Source organism: Harmonia axyridis, chromosome X, assembly GCF_914767665.1.
Source record: "Harmonia axyridis chromosome X, icHarAxyr1.1, whole genome shotgun sequence".
Taxonomy (NCBI): Eukaryota; Metazoa; Arthropoda; class Insecta; order Coleoptera; family Coccinellidae; genus Harmonia; species Harmonia axyridis.
This window is the reverse complement of record NC_059508.1, coordinates 17,803,607-17,827,348: the sequence shown is the minus strand read 5'-3', so window position 1 is coordinate 17,827,348 and position 23,742 is coordinate 17,803,607. Positions and strand designations below refer to the sequence as shown.

Below are 23,742 nucleotides of genomic sequence, written 5' to 3'. Positions count from 1 at the left end.
ATCGAGATCCATTTCCTACATAGAATCTGTCTTCCTCTTTGAATTTATATTTCTTTATGTGTGAATCGAATATTTTGTATTATATTCATATTCATGTAATCTCAATGTGTTTTCAAAATTTATTTTCCTATCTCTTCCTAGAATTCGCAGGTTCCTTCATCTCGATTTTAATTCGCTACGTAGAATATTAACCTGAAAACCGTCTAAAAGATATTTAGGAGCAATCTTTGTGATTGTGTCTTCAGTTTTATCATCTTCTGATTCTTTTATTTCTGATTTTTTTCTTAATCTAAATGGTTCACCAATATCTTGAATTTATCTAAGTATACATTGAAATTTATCTCATGTCTTTTTATATTTTCTTCTTCTTGTTCATCAGAATCTGAAAAATAATAATAAAGAATCATTTTTAAAAAGGTTATCCTTTTCGGCACACTCTTTATTGGAGCTCATATTATTTTGTGCTGAATCAAATTATGTGATATTCAAGTTTTCATTTTGTACTAATTAGAAATTTTTTATACAATCCAAAGCAATTAAAAAATCATATTTAAAATCTTCATTGTCTACTACAAAAACAGCCATTATTCTTTCTTCATTATAAATTTTTATTTTAAGAGTTACTATAACTCGCGTTTTTCACCATTTATACATAGTTTTCAAGTTAACTATTTGAATATCACAAGTAAATTTTTTCGGCTATTTCTTTAATAAATTTGCATTAATCAACAAAATATTCGAACCTGAATCATAAATTCCAGAAACTTCTAATAGTAACTTGCAACGCTTCATTCCATGTTTCGCTACTGGAATTTTCGAAGACGCGGTAATTTGTCATTCAATAGTAACTTTACCTTTTTTAATGGTGGAACATCCAGTTTTTTCGGATTAATCTCATTTTGTTCAATTTCCAATACAGTATTATTCAGAGTCTTCAAATTTCCTCTGTGATTTTCCTCGTAGTACCAACAATTTTTCTCAGGATGATAAAGTTTCCCTTTTTTTTCGATTACGCAGATTCGACATGGTTTTTTTTCTTCATTCCGTTTAGGTCTTTCGTCAGAATTTATATTTCATCCTTTATCATATTTCCTATTCTTATAACCAGATATCCTAATTTCCCAATCTCACTGAGAAGATCTTCGGTTCCTTGTAGAGTTTCCCTATCAATTTTGTCAACAACATAATTAGGCCGGCCACATGCTATGTGTGTTCCAGTGTCAATTGATTTTCTCACTTCTAACTATAATTTTTCGCTTTTTCATTGCAAAGAACCTGCTTGATATTTGAAAGCTAAAGCATACCTAGCCAGTGACCATCCTCTATTCGTGAACGTTCCACAAAAATTTCTCTCCCATTTATTCGATTCTGATTCTATCGAATATATAATCATCATGCAACTGTACCAATCTGAACCGGAATATTGCAAAAAATATTTTAAAATTATAATTTTGTTTTTGTCCTCATTGATTTGAAAACGATCACATTATTTATTGAAATCTTCAATCCATTGGTTTGCATTCAAATTTTTGTCAGTAAATCATAAAAGTCATTTGCAATCTGTCCTAATTTATGTGATTATAATTATGCTGGCTTATTGTCAATTAATTTCTCTAATAGTTCTTCCAAACTTTGCACTGAGCATCATCAAATTGTAAATTTTTCTCTTCGTCTAAAGACGTTTTCGATTTATCTCCTGTTGAGTTTATCCATATTTTTCTTCTTTGATATCTCTTTGTTAAGGATTTTTTCTATTTTACTTAATTTGGAGTATTAATAAGGTACTGATGCAAATTTACTGGTTAATATTCATCTGGTACTCCAAAAACCTTTCCATTGACTGTTGCTATTGAAGTAACACATATAATATTTGATTTTTCATCTGCCGCAGGTTTCACAACGAAATCAAATCTCAGTTTTTCCATGATTGGTGAAATACGAGTAGATGCAGAAAATTTTGTTTTATAATAAGTTCTATTTTGATTGAATTGAGACTAAATTGAGCTTCTCTGCAAAAATAAAGGTATTTATTCACAAAAGCAACAATCAGAATACAATAACAAACCTGCAAAAATAGAGGTATTCATTCACAAAAGCAACAATAAGTATACAAACAAACCTGCAAAAATAAAGGAAAACAACATTATAAGCCTCTAATTCCTCTGCAAAATTCTCAAATGAAACAATATTTTCACAATTCTAAAAATTCAATCTGGCATTTAAAGAAAATCACACTAATGGAATCGTGATTTTTTTTTACATGAAAATTAAAAAACAAATAAAATAAATATATATATATATATATATACAAAAATTTATTCATTCCTGAAGAGAATGAGTTTTTAACTGTTTCATAATGAATCTGAAGTTTAAAATAGTTTTTGAGGAGGAGTTTGACAAGGTCCATGCAATTACCCTCCAGGGGATCATCATCATACAGTTGATTACCAAAAACTTCAAATGTTGTCGAATGAAAATTTTTCATGGTGTTTGTCATCAGAGGCGTGATTGGATCTCTAACTTAAGATTCTAAAACACCCGTAGTTTTGTCATAGAACATAAAATATTTTTCAGCAGCCCTGCAAACACCTATAACCATTCCTCCGTAGAGCAGACAAAGACAAATTGCCCACTAAAATATTTGCTCATTTAATGCATTTAAGAACACCTCTGGTGACAAAACCAGAAATATAAGCGACAACATCCTCAACATACATAGTTGGATTCCATGCTGAGCTAGCATGGAAGTTATAATTTTCTATATCTTCCCTGGTTTTTTTTATGAATGCTAAAAACTCCTCTTTTCCCTCCAAATTTTCTCCAGATTCGTTAATGATTTTTTTTCCTGACCCACGAGTTAAAATTGTCACCATATCTAAATTTATGGCATTGCCAGTATTTGATGATATATTTCATTGTGGATCAGTAGCCTTTTGTAAGATGTCTCAAGTTTCCTGGCAGTTGGGTTATTATTATAACCTCCCTTGCTCGTGATACCGCAAAATATAATTCAGAGTGATCTAGGGAGCGCCTGTAAGTTGAAATTTACTTCAAGTATTTCTCTTCAATAACATACTCAATATACATTCTCCTCAAGCCTGTTTTTATCTAGCTTTGTGAAATTGGGATATTATTCAATTGTTGACCAAATATGTATATTATCATTTTGTTATGAATTCTAGAAAAAATTTACTGTCTACCTTAGAAACCTTCAAATTCGGGGTAGTTTAAGTCTTCCCTTAAATCTTTATAGCATCACTGACACTTTTACTCAATGTTCGAGTAGCTAAAAGAACTTTTATTTTTTCCCTTGACCATTGCAAGTGCCTCAGTCTAAGTTTGGTTGCTGCATGTAGTCCTTCTTTATTTATTCATTTATATATCATATCCTAAAATCAGATCGCAAAATTCTCAATACAAGGAAAAAAGGTAACATCAAATAATTATATATAATAAATCTCAAGAAGTTATTAGTTGCATGCCAACATTAAACCGAGCCATACACTACAATATAATATAATGGGGTTGCATCACACAGAAAGGTGTATGTGGTATCGCATAACTGATGTGCGAAAAGTACTTTGTGACAAGTTCTATCATGGAATTGAGTTCATTTGCTAATCGTGACATGACCACAAACACAATAATATCGTAATCTGCATTCGAAGTACCCTCACAGAATTCATCGCATTTAGTGTTCATCCCTCTACAATTTTAGTAGTAAACACTGAGGTTCGAAGTTAACAAACTAAGCTAGGCCTCATGAATTATGAGTGAGTTCAATGATAGGAAAACTAATAATAAAGAAATGAGAATAATAAATGCATTCCAGCACTAGGATTCACGAAAAATCTTAAATTGGAAGAAAAAATACCTTTTCCTTCAACTGCTATTAAAAGTAGCGTATTCTGCATAGCTTACTAAATTGCAAAACTATGTATTGCTCATATTGTGGGAAATATTATTTCTCAGGGCACTTTGCCCACATCTCGCTTGGTAGACCAATATAATTGGGCTTTGAGTCGTTTCTATGGAAGCGCAATAAATTAGCACATACTGTCAATAAAGGCCATTTTGATTTGAATCAAGTCCATTACTTGAATTATTGAAATTTGAGCAGTTATAGGAAAAGTATAGTGTGCAACATGTGGAGAAAGTCCTTTTCTCGCTCGTGTGTTTGCGACACTCGCCTTTCAGGCTCGTACTTGTTGCACAATATACTATTATCAGTCAATATATCAAGATGAAGAAAGAGAAAAAAAAAAAATATATATATATATATATATATATATATATATATATATATATATATATATATATATATATATATATATATATATCTATACATATGTAAATATATGTAATAACCAAATCAATTAGACGTGACAATTTCCTAAAATGATAGATTAAGACCCACCTCCACCCAAAAATAATATTCACTCACTTCCACTAATATAAACGAGAGCTTATCTCTCTTTTTCTTTCATTTCAATGGTAAGAAAATTGAAACAGAATAATACAGATTATCGACGACATCCGAAACAGGGACAAAATTCATCAATACTCATGAATCGGATTTTACGGATGAACCACTACTTTAAATTCGGATGCGCCCACGTCCAACATTAGTTAATTTGATATAAATATTGAAAAATATAATGGAATTCGGTATGAAATAATAAAACATCTTATATTTCTTGAAAAGGATGAGTTGAAAATGGTGAATTGAAATCGTTTCTCGTATATTTTGCATTGTGAGGAATCAACAAATTAATAGGGAAATTGAAAAGAAAAATAATCCAGAAGCCGACCCAAGTGGCAATAAATTTCGGCAACGTTTAGCAAAGCGAACGCCGAAAAGCCTGATAAGTGCATGTGTTTTTTAAGCGTCAATAACACGTAAACAGCACTATGAGGGGATTACGCGACATCTGAATCAATGAGATTCGATTGATTTTCATACCATCATGGAACATCAAACAATCTTTGAGTCCTGCTCAAATCAGTGAATTTTACTTGCTATCCTGCTCCGAAATTTCAAGTACCTACTACTTACTGAAGACATTTAATTTATCATATTTTCCATCTTGGTATCCAATTTACCGAACTTTATACATATTTTGTCTATTTGTCCTTCAATATTGAGGTTCACTTTTGTAAATCATTTATTGGTTAGAAGTTCCACCACGCCCTCATCAATTGTAACAGAATTAGAATAACTTCTAGTTTTCTGACTCGTTTTTGAACTTACTTAGTACTATTTCCATTCACCATTATCTGATAAATATACACTATGACATTAAGATCTGAATTCTTGTAGTCAATTTAACCACTTTAATTACAGATACTATCGAGAGCTCACCCTAACGATGCTCAACCTGGTACCATGACCTTCATTTTTTTATTTATTATTCTGAATTTCAACTATTTCATAATTTAGAAACATAATTCCACTCTATGCTTCTTCGATAAAAATCTTTTATGACACTTTGTGAAGCAAAACAATTTCTGACTAATTTTAACATGTGACAGCAATCTAAAAAAATGAGAATATTTATTGATATTGGGTTCACAAAAAAAGTTTTCAAAATGGAGTGAAATTCACATCCAATTTCTCTGCCATAGAGATATTTGTTGCGGTGCCATCAAAAGTAAGGGAAGTTATAATAATTCCACTTTCACAGATAAATTTTAGACATTTCTTAACTAGCTCAGTCCTTTCAGTTGAGTAAACACTGGACTTCCATCGACAACTTGATACCATTAAGAAATTGTTCCCAAATGTGGAAAACTCCCATTGAACGTTCTCCTTGCATAATTATAAGATTTAGGAGAATAAAAAGCCAGTGTCAGAGCAAATGTTCTTAAACTTGGTTCGAATTTTTGCCTGCTTTGTACTTTCATCATCCGTTTCAAAATATGTCCTGCTATTTCAGGTTCTGATGCCTGCAAGAAAATATAACTGAATATATTCCACTATAGAAAGAAAAAGATATTGGTAATGAGACTAGAATACAATATTTCCAAAATAATTAATATAAAAATTGATTTTAAAATATGCTCAGATATTTGACAAATAAATGCATGAATTGTACTGAGTGGTGTTGGGAATGCAGGATTTACACAGCATTATTTTGTGTAGAAAATTCAGTCAGTCAGAAAATGAACTCTTTGAAAGGACTTGAATCTAAGTTTGTCGAGTTATGACTTCAGTGTTCAGAACAGTGATGAGATTGTGAAGCTGACAAACGATGCACTGATTGAAAAGCAAGAAGTTATTTTCTCAGAGTGCAGAGAAATTTACATTTGGTCAATATTAAATAAATACAGATAATCAACTCACTAGTATTGCTTGCTGATTCTGCGTTTCTGTCGTTTTACTTTTGTTCTTAGGAAACGTAATTTTGTCCTTTGTTGAGACATCACTCAACATCAGAGATGATAAAGTGAAGCCTAGAAAATGTGAAGATTCCTCTTTCTCTTCTCTGGAGTTGAGAAGTCGCTACTAGACAAATCGCCAATGTATTCCTTCTTTTTGTAATGAATTAAGTAAAGCTGAGTATTATTCAAACGAAAAATTGAAAAAGCACTACGTGAAGTAAAGAGTTTTTGAGCACTCGATCATGAATCGTACTTTTGGAGAATACAAAACTGTATATAGCTATATATGTATATATATTTTCACGAAATGAGCACTCAAAAAGTTAAAATAGAATGTTCATAAATCACCTAATTTATTTTGTTATGATATGAACTAAATATTACCTCTTCTTAGTGGGCATTTTATCCGTATTCGGTTCAAGGAACTCCACCTTGCTTGCTTGATTTTCACATTCAGATGTTGAGAGTGTGAATGAAGAATTTCTCTGCTCCAGTTCACTCTCATCAGGATTATGACTTGATGCACACAATGTTCTAGAAAATTCAGAATTATTAAAGAATATTACATCCAAAATGCCACAATTATTTGATAATATATTCACTGGTCACACACAACAAAAGTTCTCAATTGAAGAATTTTCAATTGCAAATGAATAAATTTGAATTGAGATTTCAATAAAATATTGTAGAGATCATAATAACTTATTTATCTTGTTCACTTAGACTGCTTTCCGTCTTTGGGGAGTTATCACTGAAACATTTTGAATATAGGTAAAGCTTAAAGCATGTTATGTAGTTATAGGCGCTTATCTATTGCAGTTAAAGATTGTAATTACCTTATACTAGAATTTTCAAATAGAGAATGTAAAGTTAATGTATTGGCATCTTGTTTAATGAATCTTTTCCCATTTGTTCTCGTTTGGAAATCATTAGGATCGAAATGATCTAAACAAATGAAAATTATTTTCTTATTTTTTATCCAACTATCCCAGCAAGGAAGCCCAAATTCGTCTCCCTTCATCGTTATCAAGGAACGCAAATTAAAAAAATCATAATTTTTTGTTAAACATTGAGAGCTTCCTCATTAACAGTTTCTGCGCCACTGAAAACATAAACAACTTGATACATCTGTTTTAACAATACACTCAGCTATGGAACGATAAATTCCGACTTGAATTCCTATCATTTCCACAAGCTCCACAGTCACAAACCATTTATAATCAAAGATAATACACGAAATAAAATTTTAATAACTTCATGTTGACTCACCAAATTTTCTGTAATTCTATAACTTTAAGATTTTCCAAATATGACAACGTGTTGTTTTGAGAGCCATGAGGTGATGAAAATATCTCTATCTCTCCTGTTTCTCCTCAAGCAGGAAAAAAAAAGGTGCTGTCAATACTCTATCCTGAATTTCTTTCGTCTAATGGCCTCTAACATAAAATACCAGAATCGACTATATTCTTCGATTTACTCATTGAAAATACATATATCCGAAAAGACTGTCTTAATGAAAAATTGCTACCTGTTATATCAATTCTGCATTTTAAATGAGAGAAACAATTTTTGAGTCTAATAATAAGTCATTAGAGAAACCTTACACATGCGCAGTTTGACAACATGAATGATATAGCAACAATTTGAATGAACCAGTATATGGTAGTGATACAGTCGACCAGCTCTAAGTTTCTGAAGCGCACTTTTTAATATAAATAAATATATAGTCTCAGGTTTCAACGCTTCACGAACAGTGATTTCGAAAATCAACATGGCGATGGAAAAGAGAATGTTTTCGAAGATGCAGAATTAGAATGATTGAGAAACAAGGAAATTGGGTGCCGTACGAATTGAAGCCGAGAGATGTTGAACGGCGTTTGCTGGTGAACAGCTGCTTGCAAGGAACAGACGGAAGGGATTTCTGCATCGCATTGTGATTGGAGAAGAAGAATGGGTGCATTACGATAATCCCAAGCACAAAAATCATGGGGATATTCCGGCCATGCTTCCACGTAGACGGCCAAATTTGTTTCGATCAGTGGCACACGGCCTGGCTGACCAGCACTTCGATTCGTGGATCGCTTTAAAAGATGACCAGTTTTTTCAACGCGGGATTCGTGCGCTGCCCAAAAGATGGGAGTAAGTAGTTGCCAGGGATGGACAATACTTTGAATCATGAATGTGAACGAGTTTTTCACAATAATGCCTCGAATTTTGGAAAAAACGGCGGAAGCAAAGTTGAACGCCCATGTATCTGAATGAAGGTTTGAATAATTTGGTACAAACGAAGCTTTAATCATCAACATATTAATTTCCTTCAGCGTATTTGCGATACCAATAGCTTTTCTAAAGGTGTATACTCACTACTCATAGACTGGCTACCTATTGATCTAATTGAGGGAAGATCGCCGGATCTTTTCTAACTCTCAGAACGTTCTGAATTCTATTTGTATATTTCAGCAACTATTCTTCAACCCAAAAACTATTTTTCATCATAATAGAATACCTATTAAAATAATTATAGCAGTGGCTTCTTGTTCTCTATTTCATTGAGTATTCTTTGAATTTCACCAATTCACGATGGCCGATAGGTTTTTGCTTTTTGAAGCATTGTCTACAAATTCAATCCATCGAATTTAATATATTATGTGGAGTTTTTCATATTTTCATCACCTAATCAAACCGACAGTTCTAAAACGATAGGTCGCCATTACCTACATGACTAGGTAATCGGAATTCCTGGAATACATCAATTTTATTTACAGAGCTTGACTTATTTGATGTCCAACACTTGACTTCTAGATACAAAACTAGAAGAGGTGAAATAATAGTTCGTGAGAAAGAAATATATGCTCTACGTTATATTATTAGAAAACGAATGATAGCTGAAAATCATTATGATAAAGATGAGATCCTTAAAAATTTGACCACTTGCCTCGAGGCCTGGAATTATTTGAAAAAATTGAATAGACAGGTTTATCATTCGATAAAATTTTTGTCAGGTTTGTAAGAATTGTTGTTGCATATCATCCAGTGATACTGTGTAGTGTAAATCATTGATTTCAGGTTATTCCATAGAAAAAAGTCCAGTGGAGCCAGATCAGGTGATCTGGGTGGCCACTAAATATGTCCCTTTCTTCCAATTCCGGCGTGAGGAGAATAATCATCTAAGAACTGACGCACCGGTTGAACGAAATGAGGTGGTTCGCCATCTCGTTGGAAAATGATCGGTTGATGGTCTTCTGCGTTCTCCAATGCTTGCACGATGGCTGGATAAAAAGCGTCTTTCAATAGATCTAAATAAATTTGACCAGTGAAATTACCGCGTATAAAAAAAAGTCCTAATAGGTGATTTCTATAAATACCTGCCCAAACATTCAATTTTTGGTGACGCTGGTAATGCACCTCATGAAATAATCTTGGATTTTTATCTGATCAATAGCGACAGTCATGCTGGTTAACAATGCCGTTATGGTAAATTTTAATGAACACTCGTCCGAAAAACAGATATCGAACATGTAGTTTTGATTACCGTTAAACATTTCACTGACCACTTCTCAGAACTGGAGTCGGCGATCGGGATCATCCTCCTTCGGTTCCTGAACCAATCGTATCTTATAAGGATGGAATTTATGTGGGATTCTCATGATTGTTGTTCGTGAAACACCAGATACATCGGACAATTTCCTAGTACTCAAGGTCGGAACCATCGCAACATGATCTAAGAGAGCCACATCCCTCGCTCTTTCTCTTTCATGCACCCTCTTTTTGTTTCCGACTGAACCAGTAGTGTCAAGTTTAGCAACCAGTTGCACAACGTAAGCAGTGGATACATTTTTCCAGGATGTCGTTTGTTGCATAAAGCCGCTGTTGTTCGCGCAGAGACGTTATTTCTAAAAAAAATATCATTTCCACCCTTCCTTCTACGGAATACGCCATTTCAAACTGACAAGCGTTTTGACACACTTGTAAAGTTCTTAAAAATTCACGATAGACTTGGGTTAATCAAAAACATAGTTCTTCTACTTTTTTGGAAAAAAATTAACAACATAACTAAAAAATACCTTTAAAATGTGTCGGATACGAATAATATTCCCGAGATAAATTGCAAATTGCTTCTTTCACTATTTTCGATGTTATTTCATATCCATAGATATCTTGAAACAAAATTTTATGGTCTGATAGTACTCGATAGGATCTTCAAATTATCATTCCTATTCAAAATCAAGAGCTTGTGTTCACCGCCATTACGGAGTTGAAATTTTGGGGAATGAAAAAACGAAAAAGTTATTCCCCTCGACTCAGAAATTGACGGGTCCTAGCGATTTTCCACATTTTCAGTCGAAAAATCGAAGTGCTGAGTTCTCGTTGGACCACACTGTATGCTTCTTTGATGTATCAAGATATTTTGAGTTAAAGGAAGAAATAATTAAAAAGTTGTCAAAAATTTGCAGTGTATTTGGTTCATTATTTCCAATAAAAAACTTTCGAAATCAAAATTAACTGATCTTTTATTTTTTTGGAGCAAACAGAGCTAAAAGTGACTGTCACCTATGAGCGACTAACCAGTTGTTGCTGTGGAAAATTTATATATCAAGAAATCCAAGAGAACTCACCATTATGGCAGGAGACTGCCTTACCTTAGTCAACTCTTCTCATGAGGTACAATTTAGTTGAGAAACCCCAAACGAATACCGATCCAGAAAACATCTCGTTTCAGATTTTGTGTAAGGTTGAGAAAGATGGACATGTGCCTGAGAAATCAACCCTAGAGAAAAAAATTCCATCTGTCCGATTTTGAGCAGACAGATTGAATTGGAAAAGCAGTACAGTGAGCTGATAGAATTAACAGAAATACGTAGAAAAAAATTGGCGGATACAGTCAGAACATTTTCTCTTATACAGGAATCTTCAGAAATATCTTCTTGGATTAAAGGTTAGGAATTTTAAAGTGAAGTGTAGCTTTGAACTTAAAATATCATTGCTCTCTTGTAAGTAACATAAAATTTCAGAGAAAGGAGCATATGTCCCGGTAGGCCATATTGGTGAAAGTGTAGAGGTTGTTGAAATTATGCAAAAAAAATTCAATGATTTTCAGTCAGACCTTACAGAAATGAAAATAAAGCTCATAGGGAGATTAACAAAAACATAAAAATAACTGCCCTGGCTTGAAGATAAACTGAGACAGATGGTTTCTACTAATACGGAGTTAAAATTGAGTTTTTATTTTTTTTTCATATTAATGACATCTGATATTTTCGCAGGATATGAAATTCAAAATGCAACAACTTCAAGAAATCAGCAGTAACCGAGATTTACAGTTAAGTTCTGTTGATGACCTCCAAAGATTTTACAGGGATCTGGATGAAACTGAAGACTGGATTAAGAAGAAAGATAAAAAACTCGAAGATACTGATACTGGCGATAGTTTGAAAACCGTACGAACCTTGCTGAGAAAACACAAAGGCTTGGAGAATGAATTACGTGTCTTACTCTACATGGTAAACAAATATACATTAAATATAATGATATTTAGGTTTATAAATTTACAATAATAAATCTTGAGAATATCGTTTTCGCTAACCGCTAGTACCTCTTTTTATACGTAGAATCAACTGAAATAATAAAGAATAAAGGTTTCAATTAGTAAATCTTTAGTTTTGATGAATTCGAGTTCTTAAAGTTCATGGTCTTCTGATAAAAACTACGTACATTTTTGGAGCACACTGCAAACAGTCTTATAATTCTACGTATTTGTAGAATCGAAAATGAAACAGGGTATTTTGAAAAAACTTTTTCTGCAGAAATATTCGAAAAGAATATGTGTCTTTGTCGTCACCATTTTTTCACAATGATCCCATTAACTCACGAACCATTGAGTCTATACCCAAGGTAAATCATATTACTGGAATTTTCATCAAATAAGCTATCTAATGATGCAATAATATACTACGTGTGCCATTTGAAATAGAAAGTAGCAGTCTCTTTCCGGTATAACCAGAAGTTGTAGAGATCTTAAAATATTTTAGAGAGAAAAGTCATTGTCTCACATCCCAACATGCAAATTTTCAGCACAAAATTATGATTAGTTTTCTATAAATGCCTAATAGGCCATCGCGGTGAACAGTACTGTATTGTCGGTGCTGATTGTCAAATTATCATAATGTAATAAGTTCTATGGCATTTTATGGATATCTGAAATAAATTGCCATAGCAATCATGAAACTTTTCTAAAAAAGTGACCTACGTCAAAAAGTACCACAGATAAATGATGACAAGTGGGGTTTCTCGAAATCAGAATTTCGTGGAGATTATGAGCACGATATGGAAATTGGGCATTCCCACTGAAAAAAAATAGGGTGGTATCGTTGTTCTCCACTTTTCTATGCGCTGAGTGCTATCGATTCTGACAAAAATTGAATCATTCTGCTAGCTCAAAATTTACAGGAGTTATCGACCGATCAAACACTATTCAGCATTGACTCACCCAGTGGCATACCCAGACATAAGCCTTATGGGGGATAAAGAAAAAAAAATTTCAATTTTTCCTCCTTTTGAAGAAGTTTTCCAAAGAATTCTGCTTACTCATAATAAGATTGTGATATATGAGGTTGTTACATATAATGGATATTCCTTCTGGAGGGGGATATATCCCCCCTTATCCCCCCCCTTGGATACGCCACTGGACTCACCCTATATATAGACTCAAAATCTCAACCCAATAATAGGCAAAATTCATTTGATGACTATGGATTCAGGCCCTTATAATTCTGTTTTCGCAATTATTGAAAAACTTGATTCGGAAACGAATGTTTGAGCAAATTTTCACAAGTAATAATAATAATAATCGTCTTAATCGTATAGATTGTTGAAAAACAATTCGTTTTGTCAACATCCAATTAATCAGAAACTATACATCATATTTCACTGAAATTTTGTATGTAGATATACTCACATAGTAAAATGTCTTGGCCCCACCTATCAACTCCCAACTTGTTGAATATAACATGACAATTTTTGTATGTGGAATCTTCACTTCTTTATCACTTAAATGGAAATAATAAATCATCAAAAATTATCCTTGTTCGGGAGAATACAGGTGTATTCGAAGTTAATAAGTTCTGAGCGGATAACGAGAGTTGTAATATTGAGAATATTCCGTGAAAAATGCCGGGACATTCAATTTCCCATTTCGACCGGGCAAGTATACTGCCCGGGAATAAGCTTTATCGAACCACCTGATTGCGCAATATTTCACGGACTTCAGAAGGCGCATAGCAGCTCTATTCCTGGAACCGGCAGCGTTACCTGGAGACCAATGGAGACCTGGATGATCCAGGTTAACGCCTACAAGGGAATACTTTTATATTATATCGCAAATTTTACTCGAAGGAATCGAACGGAATCTGCACTTCGAAGTCATTTTTTTGAGGACCTATAGCCGGGTGGTCTCAACCACTACCATGAGGAGATGGTTGCATTTCTCAAATTTGAGGGCAAGAAAACCTTTAAAAGTATCTCGACTATCACCTGGACTTGGAGCTACCCGTCGGCAATTGGCAGAACACCACCAAGACTGGCTTTTGCCACCATGGCGTAACGTTATTTCATCGGACGAGTAACGATTATAAAGTGATAGTCGACGAGAAAGGGTTTGGAAAGGTTCAGGCAGACTAGAGCGACTCAATTTCACCTGGAAAATTGTACCCTTTCAAGGCGGATCGATAATGTCCTGCGGTGTATAATATTCGGTCGCCTCTTATTATAGTTGACCAAAAAATGACAGAAAACTTCATTGAAAAAATCATTTTTTTCTCTGTTCAACGAATTCAAGGATAATTTCATTTATATTTCATTTATCAGGATGATAACGCCTCACGTGAATATTCGGTTCAGTCGTAGTCGTGGAAGCATAGCCGGGATATCCCCATGAATTTCTGCGCTTGAGATTATCTTAATCAACCCAGTCACACTGAGATGCAGAAATCCCTTCCGTCTTCGCCTTGCAAGCAGCTATTCACAAGCAAACAAACGCCGTTCGACTTCTCTCGGCTTCAACTCGTACGGCACCCAATTTCCTTGTTTCTGAAACATGACTTTCAGGCGTTTCATAATGGCTTGTTGCGTCACTTCCAATGATCCTGCCAATTCTTGTTGCGTTTGACACGAGTCTTGGTCAAATAAAGGTATGAACAGACCGACGTGGACTGCGGAAGCGGTAGCGATGCGTTAGATGCTGTAGCGGACAGATTGCATAGCATACACTAACGCGATAATAATAGGACAAAACTACTGTGCGAACTGCGGGAAAACACTGCAACTGGCATGTGTTCTATTCGTACCGATATGCACTTCTTCATATCACTCAATAGTCAATACTGCTCTGAGAATCGATGAAAAAAATCAACCGGAATTCAAATGAGACAAAACACACTTGACGTTTAGATTTCAAACATAAAAGATAGAACAAATGGAGGGAATTCCTAGATCTGATTTTATTCATAAAATTAAAGCATATTCAACAAATTATTAATGTATTTTTTATGTGTGATGTATTTTATATTGTAAGTACTATTTTATGTTTCTCTGGCTATCAAAAGTATAGTTCCTCTCCATCACATATATAATTACAGTATGGATTTTTTTGCTGAATGTCTGAATTACTGTCCTTGTAGATTCGTATCCTTGAATTGTATCAGACCAGATGATTTTCGTGGAGAGATATAAATTACATTTTGAAAATGTATATAGATTGATACTTGCTTACATTAGTAAATATGATTAAATTCATCGTTTGACGCAGTGATGGAATCCTCATGAGATATTCACGAAATTTCTATTGATTTTCTCACTATGTGCATTCGTATATCTGAATTATTGATTACTTTAACTCCCACAACGGCCACACCTCGCCTTCACTATGGCAGTGACGGTGATATATGAAGTCTATCAGCATGAAATTTCATGAATATTTAGTCATATTTCTCGTTTATCAGTAAGTCACTTATTATTTCCCAAATTGTAGATGATTTGAATTAAATTTTCAAGGTACGCATTCAAAGAATTACAAATGAGTTACTAGGAGCATAACCTTGTCAATTTCCTAATGTCAATCAATAACAAGATGAATAATAAGGAAAATGTTTGACTGATAATGATACAAAATTATTGAACTCCATCGAAAAAAAAAATTAAATCACAAAATAGTAGATAGACAATCGTGGATTATTTGTGGAAACCCGTTTGATTATTAGCATTGCCTGAAGTTGAACTAACGTCTCAGAAACTGGTAATTTCAATTTGTTTTTCGAAGTCCTTTGCCAATTCGTCAATAATAATAAATTTTCAGGTATTGAATTCACTATGAAATCTGTCATGATTTTATAATAATTCTCCAAATTGCCATCGAAAGCGGAAACTGCAGATAATGCGAAGTCTAATCTGATAATATCTAATTCCGCATTATTCATATATGAATATTTCTGAAACTTTATTTCAAATTACAACCTATAATGAATCGCAAATTTCAGCCGTCAGTCATGTTCAGAATAATTATTGACTACTTGAAGAATTGTGTTCCTCTTACTGATCATTTTTTGCGATAGTAAAGATATTATGGGAATTACGGATTGGATTGACTGAAAGAAGTTAATTGCATTAATTCATTATCGAATTATGCATAAATTTTCATTCGTTCAATAATTTTCCTTATAAAAATCATAAAATGCTGAGCTCAGATTTCATGAATTCATGTTGTAATTTAGGAATTGGAACTGAAAAAATATCAGATATTATTTGAATCGTTAGATCCTCAGGAATATACCCGAATTATTGGCACAAGAATTATATTTGTGATGAGTTAATTATATTTTCAGTTTTTGATCGATTATTTTTTCAGTATATAATAAGTTATACGATAGATAAAGTGACTTTCATTTGTTATTCAACAAACAATGTTTCTCGCACTTGTGCCGTGTTTGAATAAATAAATGAAATTATCATTCGATTAAACTTTAAACTCAAATCCAAAATGTTTGCTACGACTGGGTTGTTTGCAACCTGTTTTCTCAATTCATTGTTCCTCGAAAATAAGCACTAATAAGAATATTGTCCGTCCTATTTATTGATATCCTCAGAGATTAGACTTTAGAGAAAGATAAGACATCAATTTGACACAAAAAGATACTATGAATATAAGATCTACCTAAATTGGAGGTACGAACTGAAATGAGAGATTCGTTGGAACCGCAAACGATTTGTTTTCCAGATACAGGGTAGGGGAAATGCGGACAAAATGACATACTGTTTAGTTTTTCAATCATATATGTTTAGTTATTGCATTAATACTCCCATTTTGGTACTAAATACTACCGTTGGTTAATTGTTTTAAAGTATCATGAGCTGAGAATTGAAGTGAACTACAAAAATAAAAGATATAAGAAGTTATTTAGAGTGATGGACATAATGACATACATAATATTCAAATGCGAAGTTCGCAAATAAACGTTTTGTTTCTTTTCGAGACAGTTGCAAACGATGTATGAGCCCAGTGAAAACACTGAATGCAACGTAGCAAGAGCCGTATAGAGGGCGTGGCAAAGGTGGTATTTGACACGGGCCCGAGGTCAGCAGGAGCGCCTAAAAAATATCAAAAGAAAAATTATTGGAGCACCAGGCGAAATAATTCGAAAGTTCCAACTCGGTTTTCATGTATACGCCTCGCAACGAGCGATGCCGAGGAATCTGGAAACATTTAAATTATTTCTAGCCTTCCCTAGAATTTGCGTGCTAAGCCTAAAATAATTACAAGAAATGAACAAAACTTAAGGTCAGAAATAATATAAATATGACTATGTTTAAGCGTGCCGTAATCTAGTCATAAGTATTACGGTCGGCATGTGTGCTTACCCCTATTTTCGCGAGTTTTTTGCGCTTCATCAAGATTGTCTGTATTTCTTCGACAAACAGTACCATCTATTTTTGTGTGAAGTGTGTCTGCTTCTTCTTTGATACAATTTATAACGATCGGTTTTTTAGATATTCAGGAGTTATATCTTAACTTTTATCTTATGTGTATTTCAATGGTTTCAATAAAAATAAGTAAATATATACAGGGTGTTTATGAATGGATCCGAAACAAATGAGGGGGTGATTCCTTATCAAAAAATAGGGTGGGTCTTCTATATAAATTTTTTTCTTGAAAACCAGAAATTTCGCAAAAATGAAATTAGGCTGATATTTCATGCGAGCGAGAAGGTATTTAAAAAAAATGTTGGTGGTGTTCCTTTATAATTCCAAGGGGTAGGAAAAGCCACCCCTCCAACTTGTTTTGCAATAACATTTTCTTTATTCATCTTTTACAATAAAAAAATTAATTTTGGATAGACTGATCCATTTTCAACGAATAACGTGTCTTGTAATTTTTTACTAAAATTCACGGTTTTTGACAAAGAAAAATATCAACGGATAATACGCCTGAGATGTGGGGGTTGGAATTATTTTCGACCTCGAAATTATCCAATTATCGGATGTCAAAATGATATTTCATTTAGAACTGGTACAAATATACATAAGTATATAAAAAATGTAACAAAAACACAAAACATATACACTTTTCACAAATTGAAAACTGAAAGACCAACCTATTTTTTGACAAGGAATCGTTCTCTGAATGTTTTCGCTACTATTCATATTCACCCTGTATAAAATTGTGTATTATTTCAAAACTTCAACGAAAAGATATGACTTGAATTATGAACAAAAAATACCATGGGGCCATGCACTCCCCCTCGCGGACCTGATAAATATAAAAATGTATCCTGAAAAATCTAAAAATATTCGTTGGCACTCACAAGGGTGAAAGATCGGATATGATCTAGAATGGTTGAAGACAGGTTGAATGTGTTGACATTATTCTGAATATGGTAATTGAGGCCTTGTCCTTTATGCAAAAATAATGGTTTTCTTTCTACTTTCTTGCGCCTGAGTTTTCTTATGAAATAAATTCACATATATTTATGAAATATGTAAAAATTTTTTGAACTTGTTTTTATCCTACAAAAATTTGTAAACTGAATATGATATGATTCACTTAAATCCATCTTTCTATAAAAAAACACATGATCACTGAGTCAAGTGTTTTTTTATAGAAAGATCAGGTACCAACAAAAATTTCCGCTATATTGGTAACTTATATGAGCCGTGACTTCCCATGCCCCCCCCTCAAACATCGTCTGGATCCGCCCCTGAATGAATATGAGACGTTTTTTTTGCGCTAACTTCGTATCACCCTTTTTATATATCATTTTGATAACCGCAATTTGAGAATATTCGGATAAATTCGATCAGATAATATTTTATATCTCGAAATGGTCAATATTGGTACAATATATAGATTATGAATAAATATTCCCAGTTATTTGATCAACACCTGATGAATTCGATTTATTTGAGTCATGGATAATTATCAAAAACCTCTGACCCTGTAGCTGAAAAGAAAAAAAAACATAGAAGAACTCACCCTATACGTTGACAAAATTTTTATATGGAATCTTATCATTTATTTCCTGTATTATATTAATGTAAAAGCTGATCATTGAAATAATTAAAGACCTGACAAGAATCATACAAAAATATGCGGTCAATCTACAATTTATATTTACCATGTCTAACTTCAACAGCAGAACCTATACTCTCACCAATGATTGCAAAATGATTTGTTTGAAGACTGCTTGAATAACTTGACAACGAACTGTCTTTTAGCTGCCAGCAGAATTTCTTATAGATTCAAAATTATTTTAAAAACCACAAAAAATATTATTATTCTTGACCGATCTGATGAAATTTTCTAATATAGAATTAATTGAGGAACAAGAAGGCCTTTACCAATCGAGACTGGAGTTCCGAAAACTCAATCGGAAATACGACGAAATTAAAAATTGGCTAAAACAAAAGGAGGCATTCCTAGTTCTTGAGGAGGATGTGTTGAATTGCTTCGATAGTGTACAAAAATTGATAGAGGAACACAAGGAATTCGAAATTGTTTTTGATAACGAGGAAAAAAGAATCACATTTCTAGTTGGAGAGGAACCTGATGTTGAGAAATTGACTGAAATTCAAGATTCAGTGATAAATCTAAAAAGAACATCGGTAAGCGATTTATTTAATCTTATTCGAATTAGATGATAACACAAAAATAGTTTATGGATTGGTAGTCAGAGAACTGAGGTTGAAGAATGAAAAACATTTTGCAGCTGGTAAGTCTCTTACAATGGAAAGGAAGAAATATAATATTCTTAAGACTATTTGACAGATTCTATCAAGTGACTTTTGTAAAGATCGTTTCGAAATTAAGGAATGAACTATTGTTAAATTACAACTATAACACTTCATTAAAGTTCGTCAAATACTGGGCCTAACCGTTAAAAACTTTGTTAAAAATACGACTTTATTTTCAACATAGCCACCTTAAAGAGTGATACATGTACTGTACTCCAATGCTTCTCCAACTTTTCAATACTTTGTCTGTTGTAGGATTCGTCTTTGATTTCGGAATAGGCTTCAACTCGGCATATTATACCCCACCAGAAGAGTTTTATGCATAAACTAATAAACAGTAGTAGTAGTAGTAACTGTTATTTATTGTAAAACAAATGGCCACCGACCTAGGGTCTTTCAGCCTTTAAATTTACATTTTTTTATACTTAAATATAATACAATTTATAACATAAAATAATTATTTAATTGGTATTCAAAATTTTTAATAGAATTTGTGTAGTGTTTTCTTGTTGACTTATTCATTCCATCGTCATGGTATTGTTCAATTATATTCTGATGTTTAATGAGTTTAGATTGAAACTTCTTGTTGAGTCTCTTGATCTTTTCATTTATCTGTTCAATTCCTGTCTTTTCATATAAAAGTTGGTTAGGGGGATTATGTAGAACATTATTTGGATGTTGCATTCTCGTTATTTTTCTCAGGGCTACTGTTTCTGCTACTTGTAGATTTTTCATTGGTCTAGATTTGCAGTTTGCATACAGTGGGCGAGCATATTCAATCAAGGGCCTGCAAATTGTTTTGTATATTTTTGCTGCGGTATATTCCTTGTGTCTTATATGTCAATTTGGCGAGATTTGTGGCTCTGGAAATAGTCTTTTTCTTTATCATCTTTGTGTGAGCATTAAAGTTGTATCTGTTGTCTATTTGAACTCCTAAATATTTTATAGTTGGTGACGGTTTTATATTTATTCCATTGATAATTATAGATGGTGAATTTCGGCTGATTAAGTGATCAAAGATGATAAACTGAGACTTATTTGGATTTGGTTTCAATTTCCATTTGTGGAACCATGTTGTGATCGTATTTACTTGTTCTTGTAGGTTTTGTATGCAACCTTGTATTGTTTTTTCATGTACCATCAATGTTGTATCGTCAGCAAATTGTAGCAGATATTGATTTCTAGATGGATTAGTGTACATATCATAACAATAAAAATTGTACAGTGATGACGAAAATGGAGATCCTTGAGGTGTGCCTTGATCTGGACTAAAGTGGTTGGAAACAGTATTATTTATTTTAACAGTTAGTTTTCTGTTTTCTAGGAAATGTTGACATATCTTTATTAGGTAGTAAGGGCATTTTGTTTCAGTTAACTTATATAAAAGTCCTCTGTGCCACACACTGTCAAAGGCTTTCTGGATGTCCAAGCATAAAGCAGCAGATCTTGATTTTCCTAACGTTGAGTTCTGTACATTAGATATAAAAATTGAGAGAGGATGGTTTGTTGAATTTTGTTCCTTGAATCCAAATTGAAAATTTGGTATATGTTTATTTATATGTACATCTAACTCTTTCTTTATTAATTTTTCGTAGAATTTTCCTAGTACTGGAAGCAGGGTGATAGGTCTGTAGTTTTCAACTTTCCGGGTATCTGTATTTGGTTTATGAATATTTATTATGATGCCTGTTTTCCAAATTTTAGGGAATATTCTGTTATTCAAACAATACTCATAAATTTCCCTCAGTTTCTTATGTGTACTCTCATTCAGTGCTTTGACAATGGACCATGAGATGTTGTCGACTCCTGGTGTGGTATTTTTGGATTTATGAAGGATTTGGTAGGAATTTTCTTCATTAATTTCGATTGACTCACTATTGATGTTTCTAGTGTTGTTAGAATCACTCTCATACCATTTATTTACCCTGTCGAAATGATTTTTATCAAAGTTGGCATCTTCATTTAGTTTGAAGGTGTTCTGATGATGATTTGCAAACAATTCACATCTTTCCTTATCTGACTGATATTCTTTCACATTATCTTCAAGTGTGGAAATTTCAAATGTCTGTTTGTATCTAGACAGTTTGTTGACTTCTTGGAAAACTATTTTACCCTTGTAATCATTGATCTTGTTACAAATTGTTATCCAGTTATGTTCTTTATATTGTTGTATCATCTTGTGAATATTTTTGTTGTAATCATTCAGGTCTTTTTTGAAACTAGGATCTCCTCTTATACGATATTCTCTGTACATTTTTCTTTTATATCTGATCATTTTAATGATATATGGAGGAAGTTCATGTATGAATGGATGTCTTGAAAGCATGGGTGTGTGTTTTTTCACACTATCGGATAAGGCATTGTTGAATCTTTCTATATATTCCTCATTTAAAAGTACATTTTCGTTCTCTTCAATGAATGCTTCTACTTCCTTGTTTACTTTTTCTATTTTGCACTTGCTGTAATTAGGTATAATCTTTTTCAGTTCTTCGTTTGGTTCTATAATCAGGTCAATTTCAACAACCATTGCCAGATGATGTGATCCCAAATCAGGGGTTAATTCAATTTGCTTAATATTCTGCTTCATATTGTTAGTATAAAATATTAAGTCAGGAGTACTATCTTCATTCTCATTCATCAAAAATGTTGGTGGTGTTTCAGCTTTGGTGAACTGTTTGCTTTTCAAGAAGTTGTTGATTTGTTGCTTCTTGGCTTTGTTCACGTTGAAGTCTCCTATTATAATAGCATATTTGCAGAGGGACGCTTTTATGAAGATACTTTCTTCTATCTTGGATGGAGGGTGAACGTATACAAGGAATATATTATGTATTTTTGAAAGGTAGAGAGAAATGGGTGACTTCATTCAGCGGATTGTTGATAATTGGTGAATTAGCTTTTCCACATCTTATGCTTGGATGACACTGTACAAGGCTGCCACCTCTCGTATTATGTATTTGGTGTCCGATCTCTTGAAGTTTTGTCCAATTTCGATATTGTGTGTTGTCTGAATCTTTAATTTTTGCTTCAACAAACTTTGTGCATGAAATATTGTTATGTTCTATAAAGTGGTTAATTAAGTGCTTTTTTGGAATATAACTGTTTATGTTGTTGTATAGCAATTTAATTGTCGACGTGAATTTGACTATTGTTCTTGCTGTTGATAGGTTCAGTTGGGGAGGGTTCTTCTGGATCTTCTAAATCAAACAACAGCACATAAAATCTATTCCCTGTAAACACCACTGTTGTATCTACATTATATTGACTAAGGAACCTCTTCTTGATTTTATGTAAGAGTTCATTTCTATTGGTGTTTTTTGGTTTGTTGAGTTTACGGCAATATGTATTTACTATGTCATCGTGTATTGTTATGTGGGAATGTATTCTCGTCATTTTCTTCGTTAGATTTTCTATTTCTCTAGTTTTTTTATTTATATTTTTTACGTTGACGTTTGGAATGCCTTCGATTGGTTTCCTTGGATGATTGGGACATTTTATGGACCATGCTAAGTGATCTTCAGCATAGCAAGAAGTGCATTTTGGTGTATTATTCGACTTACATTAGGACATTTTATGTGGTCCCTGACATTTTGAGCATTTAGGTAGGCTTTTGCAATTTTCAGTTGTATGGTCAAACATCCAGCATTTGCTGCAAGGGACAGGTGTTGGTTCTGGTGCATGGCTGGAGAACACCATGTAGTGGCGATTTATATGAAATAGACCATTATTCAGTAGTGTCTCAAATGCATTTATTTCTCCTGTGATAATTCGTATGTATCCTGTTGGGGAACTGTGTATTCTTGAAATAATTCTTTAACAGTATCGATGTTGAATTCCGATTGAAGTTAGACGTTGACTTATTTCTTCATCCTTGATGTTCTTTTCTACTGATGCAATAACCACTGAATAAGTTTGTTGAGGTTCTTTTCTTTCGATTTTTTGTTTTTGGTTTTTAGTTTCTTTATAGCTTGTGATTTTTTCCCTGATTTTAATTCATTTAGGGCTTTTTATAGTATTATTTTATCATTATTTGATTTTAAAAGAAATCCCAATTTGGTTTTCAGAACAACGTCTTCTGAATTCGGA

The 23,742-nt window shown here is 33.1% G+C and overlaps 1 long non-coding RNA gene across 1 annotated transcript; it reads right to left on the bottom strand.

The window, feature by feature from the left end:
* Positions 1 to 355: 355 nt before the first annotated feature.
* On the bottom strand, positions 356 to 13,696 carry LOC123686297. The gene is made up of 5 exons (XR_006748437.1): positions 13,337 to 13,696; positions 6,766 to 6,915; positions 5,057 to 5,946; positions 855 to 3,389; positions 356 to 382 (listed from the first exon to the last, which is right to left on the bottom strand). It is a non-coding gene; the product is annotated as an uncharacterized LOC123686297 (long non-coding RNA).
* Between the last annotated feature and the right edge of the window lie 10,046 nt (positions 13,697 to 23,742).